This window comes from Ochotona curzoniae, unplaced genomic scaffold, assembly GCF_017591425.1.
Source record: "Ochotona curzoniae isolate NIBS_2020 unplaced genomic scaffold, NIBS_Ocur_1.0 contig_3819, whole genome shotgun sequence".
Classification (NCBI taxonomy): domain Eukaryota; kingdom Metazoa; phylum Chordata; class Mammalia; order Lagomorpha; family Ochotonidae; genus Ochotona; species Ochotona curzoniae.
Window position 1 is genome coordinate 19,527,880 of NW_024466004.1, and position 18,915 is coordinate 19,546,794.

The 18,915-nt window shown below is 41.7% G+C and overlaps 1 protein-coding gene and 1 pseudogene across 1 annotated transcript in view; one reads left to right on the forward strand and one right to left on the reverse strand.

Moving 5' to 3' along the window:
- PRIM2 (DNA primase subunit 2) overlaps positions 1–18,915 on the forward strand; it is a 270,527-nt gene that overhangs the window by 31,377 nt on the left and 220,235 nt on the right. The window lies entirely within an intron of this gene.
- On the reverse strand, positions 1,561–3,260 carry LOC121158691 (annotated as a pseudogene).

Genomic DNA, 18,915 nt, shown 5'->3' on the forward strand with positions numbered 1-18,915 from the left:
TTGTCAAACTAATTGAGACATAAACTTAAGGCATAACAAATACTAGCAGTTATCCCTATCCTTTCAGTGTAGTGCAGGGTATGGGGACTAACCAATGCTGTGTACCAAAGACTTGCTGTATATAGTGTCATTTGGAATGTTAATAATCTCATGGTTTGAGTTGAATTTCGATTTTTTTTTTGTACTGAACTCATTAGATTTTTCTAGACATAAGCTGATCGTTCAGGTCTCGTTTTTTCTGATTCTCTTTTCCTCCCTGTGTCAATCACATAACACCAGGGAGCTGATGCAGACTTTTGTATCAAGATGAATTTATCCTTTAAATTCATTTTCCATAAGCTTTTTAAACTGCCCATGCTTGCTCTGAAACTCATTTATCCTCTTGTCTAATCAGTATTTAAGCACTTCTAGTGGGCTAAACATTGTGTTTGGTAGTGAATAAGACATATGGGGTCCTATGCTCTTTTTTCTTAGAAATTTTAATTTGTTTTTATTGAAAACTGCACTGAACGCTAAATGTCCACCTTTACAACAAACAAATACAGTAACGGTAACTCATACTAAAACAAAACATTTGTGATAGCCATTAGTTTTCTGCTTGGGAGTTTTAAAGTTTTTCTTTTGTCACAAAAACAGAAATGTACCTATACAAAGGCTGAAAATAGGCCAGCTTTTTCAACAAAAGGTGATGAGTCACCAAAGACCACGAGTAGGACATGGAACTAGATACAAACCTAATAGGATGTGTTAAAATCAGTCACATCTAATAACACATCTGCAGTGTTCTTGTAGAAAATATCACGTGAATAAAGAAGACTTTATCAATGTCTAAAAAAGTGAGTTTGTTCCTAGACAATTTGACAAGTCACCATAAAAAGTGTTTCCTGAGACTTAAGGAAATGCAACATTATTCTTCCTGAACCCTTTCAGTTCAAGACTTTCCACTCAATAAAATAGCTCAGGATCTGAAACCGAGAAAATATATTTGAGTACAAACTGCTTGTTAAACTTAGTATTTTTTTCTTTTTCACATCATCAGAGGGTGTTCCTGAACTCACAGCCGGCTTGCCCGCTGAGTCTGCAGTTCAGCTGAGAGACTTCATCCAGGAGCCCACACCATCTTCCATCCTGTGCACACAGATGTCCAACTCAGGCAGACTTGTTAGGGATTCCATCTTCCTGTGATCCAAAGGAGGGAATGCACCCTGTAGACAGCAGGGACCAGAGTTGCAGGGTGGGGATTTCCTCATTTTTTTATTTGATGTTTGGAACTTTTGATGCAGCATTGTAGAGCACCTTGTAGAGCAAGGTGCTCAGGGACTGATAAAGGAAAAAGCTCTATTCTTGGTGATTTGATGCACAGATGGAAAACTTATACAATAACAGAAGTTGGTCGTTAATAAGTCACGTTGTTTTTCAGTGCTTCTGTAAGCAGACATCTTCTGTCTTCTAACTCTCATTGTTTTAACAGTGCAACATCAATGATGCCTCTGTCCAGGTTCAGACAATTCCTTTGCTTTCACCAGTATGTCCAGATGTTCCACTGTCCTGCATTCGCTGCTATTGCTCCTTGGGGTGCTCTCGATTATCCCCATGTTTTGTGGGCTGGTTGGGTGAAGGAGCTTGGGAGGAGTGGGCCACGGTGTGGAGGCTGTGAGTCCGGGGAATACCCCCTGGAAGGATCCCTTCTATGGTTGCCAGGAGCCCCCCTGGGGCCACGCCCACAAGGCCTGGTGGGTATCTGTACTTGGCGCCATTGAGCTTGGGATGAATAGCTTGCTGATCTATACTGACCACGGAGCTGACGTGACAAAGAATTCCTTGTTGACACAGTTTCTTTTTTTTTTTTTTTAAAGATTTATTTATTTATTGGAAAGTCAGCTATACAGAGAGGAGGAGAGACAGAAAGGAAGATCTTCCGTCCAATGATTCACTCCCCAAGTGAGCACAACGGCCCGGTGCTATGCCGATCAGAAGCCAGGATCCAGGAACTTCTTCTGGGTATCCCACATGGGTGCAGGATCCCAAGGCTTTGGGCTGTCCTCAACTGCTTTCCCAGGCCCCAAGCATGGAGCTGCATGGGAAGTGGAGCTGCCAGGATTAGAACCGGTGCCCATATGGGATCCCGGCACGTTCAAGGCGAGGACTTTAGCCCCTAGGCCACGCTGCCTGGCCCTTGACACAGTTTCTCAAGCTTTCTGGAATGCGACCTGTAATGGCATGGCGGATCTCGGTGGCCGCGGCCTCCCTCATTTCCAGGGAGGCTTGCTCGCTGTACCAGGCCGTGTGTGGGGTGCAGATGAGGTTCGGGGCATCTTTGAGCAGACCCTGAGCAAAGCTGAAGGGCTCTGACTCTTAGACGTCAAGGACCACCTCTCATATCTGGCCTTCCTTGAGGGCCTGGGCTAAGGCCTTCTGGTCTACCAGGCCTCTCCTCCCTCCTCGCGGGCCTCATTCACCAGGAACGCTTCTTGCCTCATCTGCTTTATGGTAAAGTCATTGATGAGGTGATGGTTATGCTCCTTGAGATTGCAGTGCAAGGAGACGCAGTCGCTCTGGTACAGCAGGTCCTGCAGGGTGTAGACCCTCTGCTCGCCCAGGGACCGCTCTATCCCATCCTGCAAGTAGGGGTCATAAAATATTACGCTGAATCCAAAGGCCTTGGCTTGAATGGCAACTGCCTGCCCCGTGTGACCGAAGCCAATGAGGCCTAGTGTCTCCCCGCGGATGCGGGCCGCCCCCGAAGCCACCTGCCGAATTTGCTCCAAGCTCTACACCCGCGTGTCCTCCCGCAGCGCCTGGTAGAGCCACGTGTTCCGCCGGTACAGGTTGAGGATGTGGCAGATGGTGGAATCAGCCGTCTCCTCCACGGCTGTGGATGGGATGTTGCATACGACAATCGCAAGCTCGCCAGCAGCCTTGACGCCCACATTGTCGTAGCCGCTGCCGACCCGCACGATCACCCTCAGGGCCGTGAACTTCTCCAGGTCTTCTCTGGTGAGGGTGATGGTGTGGTACATCATGGCGCCCATAGCCTGGTTCAGCACCTTCTGGTAGAGTTCCTGCGTAGACTGTACGTCACAGACGGCCACTTAGGCTAGGTGCTTCAGGATGGGCATCTCTACAGAGCAGTCTCTGCCATCCAGTAGGACCACCAAGGGGGCCGGGGTGCAGGGGGCCATTCATGATCTGGGGGCGGATACCTTTGCAAATTCTGTCGAACCGCTGTGCTTGACTTTGTGCTTATCCACAAGGGCCATTCTTTATGGAACTTTGCAGCTCTCTGATTCAAAAGGCAAAGCGATCCTCTAAGAACTTAGGGGGACTCACCGGAGCCTGCGTGCATGATGTCACTACGCACCTGGCAGAGATCCATCCACATTCTATAGTGCGCGCAGCAGACTCCTCTCCTCGCTCAAGGAACACGGCTTCATGGGTTCAAAACCATGTAAGGCGATGAAAGCCAAGGCAGAGGGCGCCCACCCGCGAGGCGGCGGCTCCTGCCCCTCCCTCCCCACCGGCGGTGGCTGTGCCCCTGTCAGCGCGGCATGGTGGCTCGGTCCCTCGCTCAGCGGGCCGCCTCCGAGCCACCTTAAAATGACTGGTCCTATGCTGTCTTAAGACTTAGAATCCAGTGTCAGGCTGGGAATAATTCCCAAGTGTTTAAGTGTTGTGAAAGAAAGGTGTACAGAGTGCCTAGGAGCACAAAGGATGGGTTTTCAACCTCAACTTGGGGGAAATAATACAAAGAAAAAAAGACCAAAAGACTAATGAAGTGAGACATGATCCTACTCCTTGAGAAAATTCACCTCACATCCCCTGAATGTGTTTAACAAACTGTGGTTAAAAATAAATAGTAGTTATTGCTTAACTTAAAGTTGGTTTTTCTTGAAAGACAGAGGTTTTCCATCCACTGGTTCGTTCCTGAAATAACCACAAATGGTGGGTCAGAGGTGGGAACAAGGAGCGTCTTCCTATTCTACCGTGTGGGTGCGGGAGCCCAAGGCCTTGGGTCATCTTTTGCTGCTTTCTCAGGCCATCAGTGGGGAGCTAGGGTGGGAAGTGGAGCAGCCATGACATGAAACAGTGGTCACAGGTGGAAGGTTAGCATGCTATGCCACTATGCCGGCCCCTACTTAACTGTTTTTAAATGTACAACTCCGTACATACTCAGGTGTGTCCACATTGTTGTGTGATTATCAACACGATCCATCTTTGGAATGTATCCACCCGTTACAATACCGTTTAAATTATAACTCCACATTCTCCTTCCCAATTTCTTGTCCTGAGTGGGCTTTGTTGTAAAAAGTGGTTGATGAATATTGTGGAAGTGACATCGTCCCAGTTTCTGTGTTCCTAAGAAACTGGTGGCTGCTCTTCCTATCGTTGGCATACTGCCTTCAGGAGCAAGGGGGTGCCTTTTTGAGGTTAACCTGGATTTGTTGGGTCAGACTGGCTGGAGAGATATGTTCTGAACAACGGTATCCTGCTATGACACAGTGGCCAAGTGGGCATTCCTACCTGACACCAGCTTGTTCATTCCATTAGGATAATCTGTTCAATAATAGTAGTAATAAGTTTCATTTTATTTGAAAGGAGAGAGATCTTCCAAATGCCTTTAACAGTTAGAGCTTGGCCAGTCTGAAACCAGAGCTAGAACTCCATCCTGGTTCCCAAGTGAGTGGGAGGGACTCAAGTGCTTGAGCTGTTTTCTGTTGTGTCCCAGGATGCTCATCAACAGGAAGCTAGATTGAAAGCTTAGGAGCTGGAACTGCTCAATGTGGGCTGCAGGCAATCCCAGAGACGACTGGAGCTGCTGTGTCAAGTTCTCTTGGGTCAGCTGGGACTCTTTGACACCCCCAGCTGAGATCAGCGTTTTACTTATCCACACCAAGGAGCCAACCACATTAGTGGAGCCATCTTGAACTTGTTAGATCAGGTTTCACTGGCTTGGTAGTATGGTGACCTCATTTGATGTCACATGGTGTAGGTGAATTACCAGCTGCACTTTTTAGATTAACTACCTGCCCAGCAAAATTGGAAACTATATTAAAATAGTGTTTATTTTAAACTATCAAGTTTTAGGGTAATTTGTTATGCAATGATGGGGGATTGGAGTTATTAGTGAGGCTAAAGCTCTTGTTTCTTGGATTTGAGCTAAAAACAAAACTGCATCCTGAACAGCCCAAAACAACTATTGTGACTTCAAAAACCTGATGCAATGCAATGGATGGTGGTATAACTCATAACTATTATTAATAGTATGGAAAATGAAGTTCTGGAAATTAGGTTAATGGAGAAGATAATTCTGAGCGTGCTCAGGTTACTTAGAAGAGGAAGAGATGAGGAAATTGCTGATCAAAGCTTTCCCCCTTTCAGAAATTTGATTGTGGAGGCTGCTTAAAAATGATTACCTGAGAAATGTAATGGTGTTTTCATTTTGAAGAAGGGATTTGTCCGGTGTGAGATCCTGTTGAGGTTTTCCTTTACTGCCCATGACTGCTTTGGTTTCAGGGCTTGGGTATAAAGTCTGTTATGGGATAATGAAGTTGATGTTTTTGTGTGGTGCTGTGGGTCCCTCAGACTTTATCAAAATTAAAACAAATTATTGAGTTTATAGCAAGAGATTATAGATGGTCCTTTTGGCTTCTTATGTATAGTTTAGCAGAGAGATGGTGAATATCCAGTGTCATGCTCAGGGCATTATGTGGATGCTATAATGTTTGAAAAACATTTTGTTACATAGAAAGGGTATTTCGTTACATAGAAAGAACAAAAGCCATCAGAAGTTCCTATATGTTCTATGTCATATGGGCTTCTTTTGCATACCTCCTTTTAAAAAATGTATTATTGATTTATTTGGAAAGAAGATTAATAGGAGAGATAGAGAGGGCCAGATCAAGGGCCAGTGTAGAGCTGATCCAAAGCCAGAAACTTCTCTGAGTCTGCCATGTGGTCCATCCTCTGCTTTCCAGGAAATAGGCAGGGAGCTGGATTGGAAGTGGAGTAACCAAGATATGGACTGGCACCCATGTGGAATGATGGCAATGCAGGCAGAGGGTTAGCTTGCTATGCCACCACACTAGCCCCAGTTTTTGCATTCCTTTTTAAAAGTGCTGTAACTTTTTAACTTAATGCTTATTCTCAGCATGTAATTCTTTGTACTCCTTTTTAAAAGTTTTATTTATTTTTATACAGAGAGGAGAGACAGAAAGACCTTCTGTCTGCTGGTTCACTCCCCAGGTGGCCATAACAGCTAGAGCTAAGCCGAACCGAAGCCAGGAGCCAGGAGCTTCCTCCAGGTCTTCCACATGGGTGCAGGGTCCCAAGGCTTTGGGCTAACTGCTTTCCCAGCCACAAACAGGGAGCTGGATGGCAAGCAGGGCCAATGAACAGTCTCCCATATAGGATCCTGGATGTGCAAGGCGAGGACTTAAGCCACTAGGCCGACATGCCAAACCCTGCATTGACTTTTAAAAAAAAATTTTATTTCCCATGATAGTTTTGTAGGTGTATTGATTTGATATATGCAGCTGGTTTGTGATACATAAATGTAGATTTACTTCACATGGAGAATCAGAATTTTTTTTTTAAAAGAGTTTTATTTATATATTTGAAAAGGAAGACAAGGAGAGAGAGATCTTTGGTTTGCTAATTGCTTCCCCCAGAATCTGACAACTTGTTTTGGCTTGGTCAGGCTGAAGTCAGGAACCAGGTCTACCATATGGGTGGCAGCACTGCAAGTACTAGAGCTGTCATTTGCCCCCTTCCCAGGCGCATTGGCAGGAAGCTGAGCAGAGGCAAAGCAGTCAGGGCTCAAACTGACATCTTAGAGTGAGGGCATCCCGAGCAGTGACTTAACCTGGTGTGCCACAGTGCCTGCCTGCCTGCCTGCCTGCCTGCCTCAGGAAATTATCTCTTGTTGAAAAGAGGTAAGATTAAATAAAAACTTATGTTTTAAGTCCAAGGAAGCAAGACAGCTAGGCCTAATGAAACCCTTTTAGACTGACACGTTTACTTGTATTATGACTTTTTTTTAGGATTTAAAAATTATTTTTGATTCCATAGGTATAGGGATTCCCCCTTCCACCCCTCCAATTCCTATCCTCTATACTGGTTTCCTCCATATTACAATAGTATAGTCCTTCAGCAACAGTCTAACATTCTGCTATTTAAGTGATCACAGTTTAGGTATAGACAATGATAGAAAGTCTAGTATCCTGTTAAGATATATGTAGCAGTTTGATTGGGAGGTCTCCTTTTATACAGGAGTAGAGATGCTTACTGCAATGTGTCTTCATTCTCAGTGTACTAATCTCCATTATACAGCTCATCTATGAGAATATATGTATGTACATGTTTGCCTATGCATCTGTTGTCTTGTATTTTGTATGAAGTTTCCTTGACATCAGAGATAATATTTGTGTAACTTAATTCTTTTATTTTTATTTAATTTTTAATTTTTAATTTTTAATTTTTAATTTTTGAATTTTATGGTACAATTTCATAGTCTGGGATTTCCCCTCCCCCAAGTCCCACCCCCTGACTGATTTCCCCACATTGCTACAATAGTGTAGTCCTTCATAAGGAGTCATGATTCCATCAGTCTGTTATTTGTGCAACATTGCTAGTGCAGATAATGGTATGACTTATCAAGGAGTAGGAGGACCAAGGTGAGTGCAGTCACATACACAGATGCTTTTGACCTTGTTGCTCATGTTTCTGTCTTAAGCTGTATTGCTTTTGGATTGTAGTGATCTTACTGGGGAAGTGAAACAGTGAACTAAATGAAGCATCATTATCCTTTTTTAAAGTTTCCTACAACTGTCCTCATCACCTAGTATTCCAGTCAATAAAAATGCGCTCTTTTTCCTTACAAAAAAGTTTCCTACAACTGCTCTTATTTTTTTCTATGAAAAAAAATTTTTTTGTAACTCGAAACAATATAAGGGAAGTATCAATAAGAAGCAGGTGACTGATGTGTTAAGTAGGAGATCAGTGCAAAATTACTACTGAGAACAACATGCATTTGGAATGTGTGATTTCAGTGTTTTTCTTTTTGCAGTTTTTCTTTTTGCAGTAGAATAAAATGGCTACATTCAGATGGGTTAAAGGGATGGTTTTTGGAAGGGGATGTCATTCTGTTTAGAAATTGACAGGAATGATGGTTGATATTGGCAAGTCCAGGTTTACATTACAGGTTCTTCAGTACTGCTGTGAGTGAGCTCTTGTATCATGTCTGATAGGGGGAGAAGGGAGGAGGCCATGAATTGAGTGAACACAGAGTGACCTCCATACAGTGTAGCTGATGCTGCTTCCAGTACACTCTGGTTTCATATTTCTTGGGAATTGGCTATCCCTGAGTGGCATCAGGACTGTTTTTTTTGTATTTGTATCCTGTACGTCTGTAATTATGGATAGTGCTATAGCTTGGGTTAAGAGGATAACTAATAGAAGGAAGTTCTCATCTTCATCTTGGAAGTTAGATGTGTTAAGTGGTCTTAACTGCATCATAAAAGATTAGGAGGAACGCATGTGTGTACACACATAAACACACACACACACCCCCCACACATGCACACACACACACACACACACACACACACACACACACACACACGCGCGCGCACACACACACACATCTCTTAGCATCTCTTGGTACATACACCCCTAGACATAGAGTAGCTACTACTCTACCATTTACTTTTAAGTATTTGATAGAAATACAAACTAAATAATACCTGACTTAATCAAATTTGATTGTCAAAGATTTGATTTTCTGCAGTGCATTAAGATCACAGCAAACCTTTTTAGCTTTTATTGTTTTTCTAGTCCTGTTTGTCACAAACATGACACTCTGAGCAAGGTTGTATAATTCTCTTTCCTAGTTAAGCAAAGCCAACTTTTTATTTTGTTTTTGTGTAAGCTGCTTGACTTGGGCGACTTCAGTCATTATCACATCTTCTGGGAATCAGAATTTGACTGCCTTTCTTCCAATTATTGTAGAAATGTTGAGGATGCTACAGCCTGTAAAAGGTTGATACAGGCAAAGTTGAACAGATTTCTATTAAACTATGTTGTAAAAAAATGGGTAAGGAAAATGCTTTTTTTGGCATTGGGAAAGATTTGTCAGTTGGAACTCAGAAGATTGACTTTGGGAAACCTTTTAATTATGCTCTGAAAGGTTATTGCAGACAGTAAAATAAGGGAGATGTCATAAAGAAGTTTGAAGCTCAGCAGCAGAAAACTGAGGAAATCAGGCATTATGCCAGTTAATTTAGTGCCCGAAATAAATGGTTTAGAATTAATGAAATAGTTGCAAATTCTGAAGTATTGGTTAGCTTAGTTTATAAGGAATTGGGTGGAGTTGGAGGGGGCAGAGCTCTGGTCCCTTTAGTTATAAAACATACTTACTATTTGTTAAAGTTTTGCCTCAAAATATTACTGGCTCTGGAGTTAACAGCAGAAAGTTATCTAATGTTTCATATTAAACCACTGGAATAAAATCTCAAATGGGTAAATGGTAAGATGAATTATGATATTATGAGTTCAATTTGAGACCATTTTGACTGTCCCAGAAGTCAATAGATATTTCCCAAATTGGGAGCAAAGTGTTGGTGTGAGTGTATGAGGAAGACCTCACAAAGCTTGTAAGTGATCTATCACCCTTGGGTTTGCTCACCTACTGAAAAGCTATGATGCAGAAGTCTGGATTGAAAGTGGAGTTTCCAGGACATGAATCAACTCCCTTATGGGATTCTGGCATCACAAGAGGAGAATTACCTGGCAATGCCATGACACACCTGTGTCTGCTATTTTTTCATTTTTGAAGAAAATGTGTGTGTGTGAGAGAGAGAAAGAGAGAGAATGAGAATGAGAATGAGAATGAACTAGAGAGGGAAGAGAGATCTCCTCTCTACTGGTTTATTCTTTAAACGGCCATAGTAGCTGGAGCTGGGCCGGGCAGAATCCAAGAGTGTAAAGCTCTGTTTGGGTCTCTCATGTGGGTGACAGGGAATCCAAGAGTTTTGGGTTGCCTTTCCAGATACCTTAGCTGGGTGGTTGAACTAGTACTCTCAAATGGAATGCTGGTGTTGTAGGCCACGGCTTAACTTGTCGCAGTGGTGGCCTCTCTTGTTAGTGCTCGGATCTCACCCAGGTTGCTTATTTTCTCATACTTTTGTGGGTGGGAGGCAGAAGGTGAGGCAATTCTAGTCCATTTTTCTCCTGAGAATGTCCTCTTTGGAGTTTCAGTTTGATGTGGAGAAAGTATCCTGAGGATTCATGTAACAGGATGTAACCCTTGTTTGTTTTTTTCTTCCTTTGCCATCTTGCCCCCTGAAACTGAGAATCTGAAGTACAAGGCAATGTCTTGTGTTTTTGGTGCAAAAATATCTGGTTTTTTCTGGTACAGGGTTTTTTTTAAAATTTGGCTGGCAATTTTCCCTAAGTGATAGGGATAGGTGTAGAAATATTGGTTGATTGGAAGCGACATAACTTTGGCTTCTCCATGTCACATGGCCTCTTGACCCATAGTCTCTGTGCTGCCATTCTGTAAGCCTCAGCCAGTGCCATTGCCTTTTTGTAGTTGTTTATGTATAGTTGAATGGACAGACAGTCTTTGAACTGGGCTCTGAAATTAGGATCCTGCTGTGTATTTCCGTTGTGCCTCTCCTTGGCTCTGATGAGTGTACTTTCCTTTCTGCTGCCCATTGAAAAAAGCCTGCAGGAGGAGCTGTGCTGTGGCCAGGCAGTAGATTTCCATTTGAAACATTGCGATGGTTTTCTCCCGCCTTATCCCTGCAGGGATCAGGAATGTTTCCTCTTCATCTCCTTCTCCTCACTCTATGCCTGGTGGACACTGAATCTCCACGGTGGTTTTGTTTCCCATCACTTGCATGCTGGAAACTGTCTTCTGTTGTGAGCAGCTGATGCTTTCAGATTTAGTAGTTAGTCGAATCAGCCTACCATCATTTCTAAGTCTGTTCTCTGCTTAGGTGACTTTTTTTTTTTTTTTTTTTGCACTGTTATCAGCGTGTACCTGGCTCACAGAAGGTGCTGAAAGAAATGGGATAGAATGGAATACATATATGTCCTCTGTGTCCACTTGGATTGTGAGCTTCTAGTGTTCAGTTTAGGAGTTAATGCTATTTTGATTTATTTAGGGGACTTTCAAAATCTCCTATACAAATTACCCATTTAAAGAGAAAAAGTTTGGGACCTAACAAGTAGCCTAGTGGCTAAAGTCCTCACCTTGGACATACCAGGATCCCGTATGGGTGCTGGTTCTAATCCCAGCAGGTCTGCTTCCCATCCAGCTCCCTGATTTTGGCCTGGAAAAGCAGTCAAGGATGGCCCAAAGTCTTAGGATCCTGCACCTATGTGAGAAACCTAGAAGAGGCTCTGAGCTCCTAGCTTCAAATCAGCTCAGCTCCAGCTATTGCAGCTGCTTGGGGAATGAATCAACAAATGGAAGATCTTTCTCTCTCTCTCCTCCTCTCTGTATGTCTGACTTTCCAATAAAATAAAATAAATAGAAGTTTTACAGAAGGGAATAAATGTGTTTCAGTTACAGTAATTAATCTTTCCTGTTGTGCATTTGAAGTATAGTTCAAATGTGACTATATGGTTTGAAAATAAACTGTATTATAGTAAGCAGACAATTGATTTTTATTTTGAATGGTGGCAGTTGTATTGAAATGTCAATAAGCTAATTGGAATGTGAGGATATTAAATTATCATTCATTTACTAAATTTTAATATTTTAGAGTGGTATAAATGGCAAAAATTTGAGTGCAGGACCATACCTTCTTGTTTTTGTTTACCAAGCCACACTGTGGTAATTATTTTCTTTATTATCTATTTGTGCATTTGCTAGAGATTTTCATCTATTATTTGGTCCTCCCTTTTTAAAAAAAATGTTTATTTAGTTTTGTTTATTTGAAAGGCAGCAGGTGGGAGGAGAGAGGCAGTGCGAGAGACACGACTAGATGTTCTATCTGCTGGTGTATCTCCCAGATGCCTGGAACAGCCAGGGTTGGGCTTGGCCCAAAGTTGGTAGCCAGAAACTCCTTCTGGACCTCCCACATTGTTGATAAGGACTGATGCGCTGGGATTGTTGTCGATGCTTTCTCAGGTGTTTGAGCAGCAACCTGGTTTGGGATCCTGTGATGGGACTCCCAGACATTCGGATAGAGTATATGGATGTCCGCAAACAACACCTGCCCCCTACTTTTTAAATATTTAAATGAAGCAGATATTTTCTAGTAGTACCCATTTGATTATCTATCAGTTTTGAAGATCAATGATTCAGATTGGGCTCCATGGAATAGTTTTTTGTTCTACATGTTGACATGGTGGGGTTATAGGGTTGGCACTAGTGTGAGGTAGGATATTCATATTATGAGGTAGTCACTTCATGACTGGTGCCTATGTGATGACTTTGCAAAGACGACACCCTGCTGGGTTCCTGGGACTCTAAGAGAATAAGACAGAAGCTGTCAGAACTTTCAAAGACTGCTCTGTGCCAAGCATGGCATTGCTTGTGCCAGTTCAAAGCAGCCACAGGGCAGGTCTGTTTGATGGGAGGACGAGTAGCTCTCAGCTGTCAGTGGGAATACTGTCAAAAGAATTTAATTAGTAAGATTAATGACTAGGCTATAGCACATTGAACAGATTGCTGGTTCTAGAGCACAATACTTATTACCATTACAAAAGCCATATTTCTTAGGAATAGAAATACTAATACTAAAAATCCAGCATTTACTTTCAGTGTTTGTGTTATCCACATATTTTTAATTTAGTGATAAAATATATTGTTCTCAATTATTTTCTCATTTATTAGATATTTTAGGCAGTTTTTCCATACTTAATTTGTTTTACTATTTGAATGTTGGCATTAGTAGTATGAATAGCAAAGGGTAATTGCGATCTAGGAGAACAATCAGTACGTGCCTCACCATCTTCCCAGGATTAGCGCCCCAAACCTGGGGAGCTTTTTCTCCACCCCTTCTTTAGCAACCCTTCAGTGCTTTCTAAATTGTACACCAGATTTGTCTACTTCAGTATTTTTTTAAAACTATAGTATTTTTAGTTCATACTACCATCTTTTGCTTAGCTCTCAGGCTGTTACATGGTGTCTCTCTTGCTCTCTATTCCATTTTAACATTTTGCAATTCATGTTATCCTTAGCATAAGAGCAGTTTTACAAATTATATTAAATCAGCTCTTTGCACTGCTTGCAGCGTCTCTTTGGTGCATGTTACCGGTAACTATCTGCCTCACCCAGGCCTGTTTTCCGCTAACCACTTCTCCCGCTTCCCCCCACCTGCCACTGCCCTCTGTCAGCCACCTTTCTGTTCCTCCAGCCTGCCAGCAGCCCTTTTCCTGGTAGGAACTTTGCATTGTGACCCCTGCTTGACATGCTCTGACCTAAGGCTTGATGTGGCTGACTGCTTTTCATTCACATTTTCTTTCAAGTGCTTCTTCATCAGGAAGAGATATTAACTGCTCACACAACTGGAAGAATAAGTATGTTCATTCATGATACCTCCCTCTGTTTAATTTTTGTTGTGGATTGCTGCCTGGTGGTTTCCTGTTTCTCGTGCACTATCTGTCCCATCCACCCAAATGGAAGCTTCCTGAGAGCAGGGTGTTACTTATCACTTGGATCCTGTCTTTGGGAAATAGTACTTGTTAAATAGCAAGTCATCAATGCTTTAGGAAGACTAGATGAATTTTTTTTCTTTTTTTTTTTAGAGATTTATTTCTATTATTTTTTCATTGGAAAGGCGGATATACAGAGAGGAGAGACAGAGTGGAAGATCTTCCGTCCGATGATTCACTCCCCAAGTGAGCACAACGGCCGATACTATGCCGATCAGAAGCCAGGAGCCTCTTCCGGGTCTCCCACGCGGGTGCAGGGTCCCAAAGCTTTGGGCTGTCCTCTGCTGCTTTCCTGGGCCACAGGCAGGGAGCTGGAAGGGAAGCGGGGCTGCCGGGATTAGAACCAATGCCCATATGGGATCCCGGGCGTGCTAGGCAAGGACCTTAACCACTTGCGCCACCGCTCCGGGCCCGACTAGATGAATTCTAAGAATAGATGGTGATGTTTCCAGGAAATGATGAGCTTCTTTAAGAAAGCAGAATTCTGTCCCTGGAATATGAGAGGGAGAGAGGGAAGGTGAAAAGGAAGGAGGGAGAGAGAGAGCGAGCTGGCGCACCAGGGAGCTTTTCAATCTTTTGTTTCACTTCCATGCCTGCCAGGAATGGGTTAGGTTACAGATAGGTGCTAGGATCACCATTTGGTGTCTGCTGCAGGGGTGATGGGGGCTCACATAATTGGGTCATCATAAGCTGCATTCCTAGGCATGTTAGCAGGGAACTGGATCAGAGGTGCAGCAGCCGAGACTCAGCTGGTGCTCTGAAAGGGATGCTGGCATTAAAATTGTTGGATCACATGCTTGAGCCCCTCAAGATTATTTTAAAAATTTGAAGTAAACATGTCGGTAACAGTTTGTACCAATTAGTAAGGCTTGAGATTGTCATCCTACATGTTTCAGTGAGAATTTTCTTAATTTGGCTATTTAAACTTTAATTATAATGAAATAGTTGAGAATTATAATATGTGTGAGAAATTGATGAGATTTTTAACTTGCCAAAGAAAAACTGAAGATTTCCTCAGAGGGTATAAAGCACCAAGTAATATGAAATTTTTAGTTAAGATGTGCATGACTTAGATTGCACTTAACTCTTTTGGGTGAAAGGATTAGACTAACATTGAATTCCTTAGAATTTTTCCATAGTTCCTAATTTAAGTTAGGGTAGGTAAGCTTCTTGCAGGAGGAGGGTTAGATATCAATGAGAAGAAATCTTATTACGGTGTCTAACCTAGTCTTTTTTTTAAAATTTCTGTTTACTCGGAAGGCCAAATCTCTCTCATACTCTTTCTCTATTTCTCTCTCTCTCTCTCTCTCTCTTTCTCTCTCTCTCTCACACACACACACACAGCGAGAGAGAGAGAGAGAAAGAGAGAGAGGTTTTCCATATGGTTCATTTACCAAATTTTCACCATAGTCAGAGCTGGGGAATCCTAAGGTGGCAGTGTGAAACTCTATCCAGTCTCTGTCATGGGTGGCAGAGATGTATTTCCTGTGACACCATCTACTGTCTTGAAGGATGTACTCTCAGGATGCTGGGTCAGAGGCAGGGCAGGCAGGATTCCAACCAGTACTTTGAAATGGAATGTGGACATTCCAAGTAGCAACTTAACCTCTTGTGCCACAATACCTATTCCTCTACTAGTTTTTAGGTTCTTAAATTTCTGAAAACTATTTTAGACAGAAGATTCAGAGAGCACTTAGAAAGATGAATGAAGAATGAGAATCAAAGATAAGTTTATTTTTGTGCAAAAATGTTTGAATTCCTGTGCCTAATTATTTCTTGTAATAAGTATTTTTTTTTAGCAACTTTGTGAAGATCCTTTGTATTCAGATGAATGAAGTCTGTTGTAACTAACTCATGCTGTTGTATAGCATTTGCCCTAATGTGTGCTTCAGCTGCTTTCCTGACATTTGCTTGGTGGGCAGTTCAGTGCTTAGAACTACATGTGGAGCATTAATACATTTAGGGAAGAGTACTGTGTTACACTAGATTATGTTGTAGTGGTGTCGTGTTAGTTGATGTTAGAGTTGTTTGGGTCAAACCTAAAGTAACACTGCGACAAGCATTTGCATGTTCAACTACACTGATACTTTTTGTAGTTATAGTAAGTAGATAAAAAAAAGACCTTGAGATGAACATATTTGACCTCAGTTTCAGTATTGATGGATCTAGTCACTGCTGTTTGGAGTAATAAAAGACAAATCCATTATAGTTTTTTTTTTTCTCAGTAATGGTGGGAAGCACAGGCATGCATATTGAACTTTAATTGTAAATATTCACAGAGAAAAATTGAAGTCTGTTTTTATATTTACCTTGGATAGTCACAGAAAATGTAAATGTCTTGCAAGAATAGAGTCGAGTAGAGACTTCTTCTGTGCCTAGTCTCCCTGGTACATTTCTTTCTTCATCAGATACTGAGAATTACAGCTTGGCTGTAAAACATAATTATGTCTTTTCAAATACAAGGGTACTTAAAGTTCATTGAAAATGCAACTCAAGAATATTTTGTTGCAAAAGAATTTGTGAAATCCATTGATAGTTTTTACATGGTATGCTTTTGCTATGAAGCTTTTCAAAGCCCTGTATAAAGCCCTGTATATTTTCCATTAGTGTGTGTCTAGTTGTGTATTTGAGTTTCAGAGCACTTTTTGCATGAAATGCAAACTGAAAGATAGTCAATTAAATACAGAAGCTCCTGTCAGCAGAGATAGATGTAAACAAAACAAATACTGAAGCAGAATATTCTGAGGTTGGCTGTAATAGAAATATTTACTGTTGCTAAACCTCAATTTAAATTCTTCAGAATGAGGGTTGATTATTTGTAATTTGTACTGACATCTTTTCAGATTTTTTTACCCGTGAGACTTACATTGCATTTTTAGTATCTGTATATTTTTATTACCAAAAATGGATCAAAGCAAAAAAAAAAAAATTGGAGTTGATCTTTCCTTGCTTTTGATGTTTTTTGTTTGTTCAACTCTTTAGCAAAGTAATGTATTTCACTTAGTTAAAAAAAATGTTTATTTTTACTTTTTTGAAAGGCAGAGCAGAAATGACAAAGGCATTTTCCAAATGCTTTTAACAGCTAGGGCTTGGGTAGACCACAGGTAGGTGCAGAATTCCATTTGTGTCTCTCATATGAGTGGCAGGGGCACAAGGATTTGAGCCATTGTTGACTGTTTTTCAGGTTGCCAAAATCAGCAGAAACCTGGGTTGAAAGTGGGAGTGGGCCTCAGTCAGAGGCACATGTGGAATGTGGGTCTGTTAAGTGGGGTTTAGTGTGCTGTACCACAATACTCGATTTTTGTTTTCTTTTAAAAAGTTTGAGGACCCAGCACGGTGGCATAGCAGCTAAAGTCCTTGCCTCACAACATGCCAGGATCCCATATGGGCACTAATTCTAATCCTGGCCACCCCATTTCCCATCCAGCCCCATGCTTATGGCTTGGGAAAGCAGTCAGGGGTTACCCAAAGCTTTGGGACCCTGAACCCATGTGGGAGACCCGGAAGAGCTCCAAGCTCCTGGCTTCAGATCAACTCAGCTCTGGCTGTAGAGGTCACTTGGGGAATGAATCATCAGAGGAACGATCTTCCTCTCTGTCTCTCCTCCTCTCTCTATATATCTGACTTTCCAATAAAAATAAAATCTTTTAAAAAACGTTTCTTTGAAAGGCCTGAGTGATGTAGAGGGGGAGACAGGAAGAAAGGCCTTGATATGCTGGTTCATTCCCCAAGTTATTTCAACTTTAAGAGTTGTGCCAGATTGCAGCCAGGAGCTGGAAATTTCATCCAGATTTCCTGAAAGGATTGCAGGAGCTAAAGAACTTGTACATCATCTGCTTCCCAAGCACATTAGGAGGAGGCTAGGCTGGAAAAAAGGAGAGCTGAGATTCCAGCTGGAACTCTAGTATGTGAATGTGGTCTTCCCATGTGGCAAGTGAACGCACCCACACTGGACTTACCTGCTCCCTTTTTATTTATTTTCCTATTTATTTATTTATGGGAGATTTCCTAGCATACTGGACTTTAGATTGAGGTATGCTTTCCTTGGAAATCCAGTTTGATTGTTACTCATATTAATTAGTTGTGAATCAAAGGAAATAATTGCTTTGTAGAGTTGTTGGAAAGACTAAATGACAATAGGAGAAGTAAGATGTTTAGTGTAGTAGCTAGCGTATACCATATTTGGATCTCAACTTTCATTGGCTGCTGAGTAGTCTACAGATTGACACTTTTATGAAGTTCATCCTTTATACTGCACTTCAGTTTTTCTTATAACTACTGGTAGGTACACATTTGGAGCCATCACAGCATGGTATAATAGCTGTTAGCTAGCTGGCTGTTCTGTTGAGTGGTGCCATCATTTGCTTTATGTACTGTTTTTGCCATTAACTATTTTGTGTGTTGGGGAAATGTGTTATAGGTGGAAGTAGGAATGGAATGGTAGTAGGTTGAAAAGTGGTGCTTTGCTTCCCGGCCTACCTCAGTTATAGTAGGTCTTTCTTTTTTTAATTTGTGCAAAGTGATACTCTTCCAGGTATGATTTCCTTTGAATGAAGGTTTTCATCTTGAAAAATATATTTGAAAACCAAAGTTTCATTGGATTTTTACCTTTTTTGGAAACAGAAAGCTCTTAACTAATACTAGTGGTTAGAAACAAAGACTTAAATTCATCTAAAAGTTGTGTTTAGGCTGATAAACACTATCTTGCAAGATAAACTAAAATTCTTGCAAGAAAGCAGTAAACAACTAGAAATTAAAATTATTTATGTAATATTCAGAACATGAAGTAGCTAAATGGGAAATTCAATGAAACATATGCCAGGATAAAAAAGGAATGTGGAATAAGCTTTTGGCATGCTGGTTAAGATGCCTGTTAGGACACCCATGTCCCACACTGGCGTAGCCTGCTGCTGACTCTTGGCTCTTTCTTTGAGCTGTCTGTAAATGCAGACTTGAGGCAGTGGTGATGACTCAAGTACTTGAATTTTTTTCCCCTTGGATTGAGTTCTTGACTCATGGTTTTGGTACCTGTAGGTACTTGGGAGTGAAGGAGCTGATGAGAGTTCTTTTTCCCTCTCTGCCTTTCAAATAAATAACTTACTTTCTTTTAAAAATAATTTTTTATCAATAGTCTCTGCTAGAATTATATAATATAGAAGCAGAGTGACATAGACATTTAGAGGGAGATCTTCATCTGCTTGTTCACTTCTCAAATGGCTGTAACAGCTGGGACTGGGCTGTCCAAAGCCA